At 41.7% G+C, this 4,237-nt stretch overlaps 1 non-coding gene across 1 annotated transcript; it reads right to left on the bottom strand.

Annotated features, from left to right (window-relative positions):
• Window positions 1-968: 968 nt before the first annotated feature.
• LOC112760969 (small nucleolar RNA R71) lies at window positions 969-1,076 on the bottom strand. The gene has a single exon (XR_003181381.1). It is a non-coding gene; the product is annotated as a small nucleolar RNA R71 (small nucleolar RNA).
• Window positions 1,077-4,237: the final 3,161 nt, after the last annotated feature.

Raw genomic sequence — 4,237 nt, 5'->3', positions numbered from 1 at the left:
ACTAACTAACTAACCTTTTGTTTGTTTCTTAACTTTTTCAAAACTACCTAACTACCTCTCTCTCTCTAATTTTCGAAAATCCCTCTTTTTCAAAAATTTCTTTTTAATTAACTAATTATTCTTATTTTTATTTTTGATTTAAAAAAAATTTCGAAAAATACTAACATTTTTCAAAAACCATTTTCGAAAATCACTAACTCTTTTTCAAAAATATTTTTCGAAAATTCTCCCTCTCCCATCTTATTCTATTTATTTATTCATCTACTAACATCTCATCTCACATCTCAACCCTCCTCACAGTTGTGTTTCTTCCATTATATTACATTCTTTGTCTCCCCCTCTTCTTCTACTCACACAGGGATCCCTATACTGTGGTATAAAGGATCTCTATTATTATTATTATTATTATTTTTCTGTGCCCTCTTCTTTGTCATATGAGCAGGAGCAAGGATAAGAACATTCTTGTGGAAGCAGATCCAGAACCTGAAAGGTCTCTGAAAAGGAAACTAAGAGAAGCTAAAATACAACAATCCAGAGATAACCTTTCAGAAATTTTCGAACAGGAAGAGGAGATGGCAGCCGAAAATAATAATAATGTAAGGAAGATGCTTGGTGACTTTACTGCACCTAATTCCAATTTACATGGAAGAAGCATCTCCATTCCTGCCATTGGAGCAAACAACTTTGAGCTGAAACCTCAATTAGTTTCTCTGATGCAGCAAAACTGCAAGTTTCATGGACTTCCATCTGAAGATCCTTTTCAGTTCTTAACTGAATTCTTGTAGATATGTGATACTGTTAAGACTAATGGAGTAGATCCTGAAGTCTACAGGCTCATGCTTTTCCCTTTTGCTGTAAGAGACAGAGCTAGATTATGGTTGGATTCTCAACCCAAAGACAGCCTGAACTCTTGGGATAAGCTGGTCACGGCTTTCTTAGCCAAGTACTTTCCTCCTCAAAAGCTGAGCAAGCTTAGAGCTGATGTTCAAACCTTCAGACAGAAAGAAGGTGAATCCCTCTATGAAGCTTGGGAAAGATACAAACAGTTGACCAAAAAGTGTCCTTCTGACATGCTTTCAGAATGGACCATCCTGGATATATTCTATGATGGTTTATCTGAGCTATCAAAGATGTCACTGGACACTTCTGCAGGTGGATCCATTCACCTAAAGAAAACGCCTGCAGAAGCTCAAGAACTCATTGACATGGTTGCTAATAACCAGTTCATGTACACTTCTGAAAGAAATCCTGTGAGTAATGGGACGCCTATGAAGAAGGGAGTTCTTGAAGTTGATACTCTGAATGCCATATTGGCTCAGAATAAAATATTGACTCAGCAAGTCAATATGATCTCTCAGAGTCTGCATGGAATGCAAGCTGCATCCAACAGTACTCAAGAGGCTTCTTATGAAGAAGAAGCTTATGATCCTGAGAACCCTGCAATAGTAGAGGTGAATTACTTAGGTGAACCTTATGGAAACACCTATAACTCATCATGGAGAAATCATCCAAATTTCTCATGGAAGGATCAAAAGCCTCAACAAGGCTTTAATAATGGTGGAAGAAACAGGTTTAACAATAATAAACCTTTTCCATCATCCACTCAGCAACAGACAAAGAACTCTGAACAAAATGCTTCTAATTTAGCAAATCTAGTCTCTGATCTATCCAAGGCCACTGTGAGCTTCATGAATGAAACAAGGTCTTCCATTAGAAATTTGGAAGCACAAGTGGGCCAGCTAAGTAAAAGGATCACTGAAATCCCTCCCAGTACTCTCCCAAGCAATACAGAAGAGAATCCAAAAGGAGAGTGCAAGGCCATTGACATAAGCAGAATGGCCGAACCCAATGAGGGAGAGGAGGACGTGAATCCCAAGGAGGAAGACCTCCTGGGACGTCCAGTGATCAATAAGGAGCTTCCCTCTGAGGAACCAAAGGACTCTGAGGCTCATCTAGAGACCATAGAGATTCCATTGAACCTCCTTATGCCCTTCATGAGCTCTGATGAATATTCCTCTTCTGAAGAGAATGAGGATGTTACTGAAGAGCAAACTGCCAAGTTTCTTGGTGCAATCATGAAGCTGAATGCCAAATTATTTGGCATTGATACTTGGGAAGTTAAACCTCCCTTGTTCATCAATGAACTAAGTGATCTGGATCAACTGACATTGCCTCAGAAGACACAGGATCCTGGAAAGTTCATAATACCCTGTACCATAGGCACCATGATCTTTAAGGCTCTGTGTGACCTTGGTTCAGGAATTAACCTCATGCCCCTCTCTGTAATAGAGAAACTGGGAATCTTTGGGGTGCAAGATGCTAGAATCTCATTAGAGATGGCAGATAATTCAAGAAAACAGGCATATGGACAAGTAGAGGACGTATTAGTAAAGGTTGAAGGCCTTTACATCCCTGCTGATTTCATAGTCCTGGATACTGGAAAGGAAGAGGATGAATGCATCATCCTAGGAAGACCTTTCCTGGCCACAGCAAGAGCTGTGATTGATGTTGACAGAGGTGAAATAGTCCTTCAATGGAATGAGAACTCCCTTGTGTTTAAAACTCAAGGATCTCCCTCTGCAACCATGGAGAGGAAGCAGAAAAAGCTTCTCTCAAAGCAGAGTCAACTAGAGCCCCCACAGTCAAACTCTAAGTTTGGTGTTGGGAGGCCACAACCAAACTCTAAGTTTGGTGTTGAACTCCCATATCCAAACTCTAAGTTTGGTGTTGGAGAGTTTCAACAATGCTCTGAACATCTGTGAGGCTCCATGAGAGCCCACTGTCAAGCTATTGACATTAAAGAAGCGCTTGTTGGGAGGCAACCCAATTTTATTTATCTAACTATATTTCTCTTAGTTATATGTCTTTGTAGGTTCATGATCATGTGGAGTCACAAAATAAATATAAAAATTAAAAATGGAATCAAAAACAGCAGAAGAAAAATTACACCCTGGAGGAGCATCTGTCTGGCGTTCAGCGCCAGAACAGAGCATGGTGCTGGCGCTGAACGCCCAAAATGGGCAGCTTCTGGGCGCTGAACGCCAGAACAGGCATGGTTCTGGCATTCAACGCCAGAAAAGGCACACAAATGGGCGTTGAACGCCCAAAATGGCCACCAACCTGGTGCTGAACGCCCAGAGTTGTGTGCAAAGGCATTTTTACATGCCTAATGGGTGCAGGGATGTAAATCCTTGAACACCTCAGGATCTGTGGACCCCACAGGATCCCCACCTACCTCCACTCACTTCTTCTCACCACTCTCTTTCACACAACCCCATAAACACTCTTCCCCAAAAACCCTTCACCAATCACCTCAATCTCTCTTCCCCATCACCTCCTCACCACTCACATCCATCCACTCGTCCCCATAAACCTACCTCATAAACCCCACCTACCTTCAAAATTCAAAACCAATTTCCCACCCAAACCCACCCATATGGCCGAAACATTTCCCCCCTCCCTTCCCTATATAAAGCCCTCCATTCTTCATCAAATTCACACAACACATCCCTCTACACTCCTCTTGGCCGAAACCACATCTCCCTCTCCCTCTCCATATTTCTTCTTCTTCTTCTTCTATTCTTTTGTTTATTACTCGAGGGCGAGCAATATTCTAAGTTTGGTGTGGTAAAAGCATAAGCTTTTTGTTTTTCCATTACCATTGATGGCACCTAAGACCGGAGAATCCTCTAGAAAGGGGAAAGGGAAGACAAAAGCTTCCACATCCGAGTCATGGGAGATGGAAAGGTTCATCTCCAAAGCCCATCAAGACCACTTCTATGATGTTGTGGCCAAGAAGAAAGTGATCCCCGAGGTCCCTTTCAAACTCAAAAGAAATGAGTATCCGGAGATCCGACATGAAATTCAAAGAAGAGGTTGGGAAGTTCTAACAAATCCCATCCAACAAGTCGGCATCCTAATGGTTCAAGAGTTCTATGCTAATGCATGGATCACCAAGAACCATGATCAAAGTAAGAACCCGGATCCAAAGAACTATGTTACAATGGTTCGGGGGAAATACTTAGATTTTATTCCGGAGAATGTGAGGTTGGCGTTTAACTTGCCCATGATGCAAGGAGATGAACGCCCCTACACTAGAAGGGTCAACTTTAATCAAAGGTTGGACCAAGTCCTTATGGACATATGTGTAGAAGGAGCTCAATGGAAGATTGACTCCAAAGGCAAGCCAGTTCAACTAAGAAGATTGGACCTCAAGCCTATAGCTAGAGGATAGTTG

The sequence above is a fragment of the Arachis hypogaea genome, chromosome 16, assembly GCF_003086295.3.
Source record: "Arachis hypogaea cultivar Tifrunner chromosome 16, arahy.Tifrunner.gnm2.J5K5, whole genome shotgun sequence".
In the NCBI taxonomy this organism is placed as follows: Eukaryota; Viridiplantae; Streptophyta; class Magnoliopsida; order Fabales; family Fabaceae; genus Arachis; species Arachis hypogaea.
This window is presented reverse-complemented; position numbering and strand designations above follow the sequence as displayed.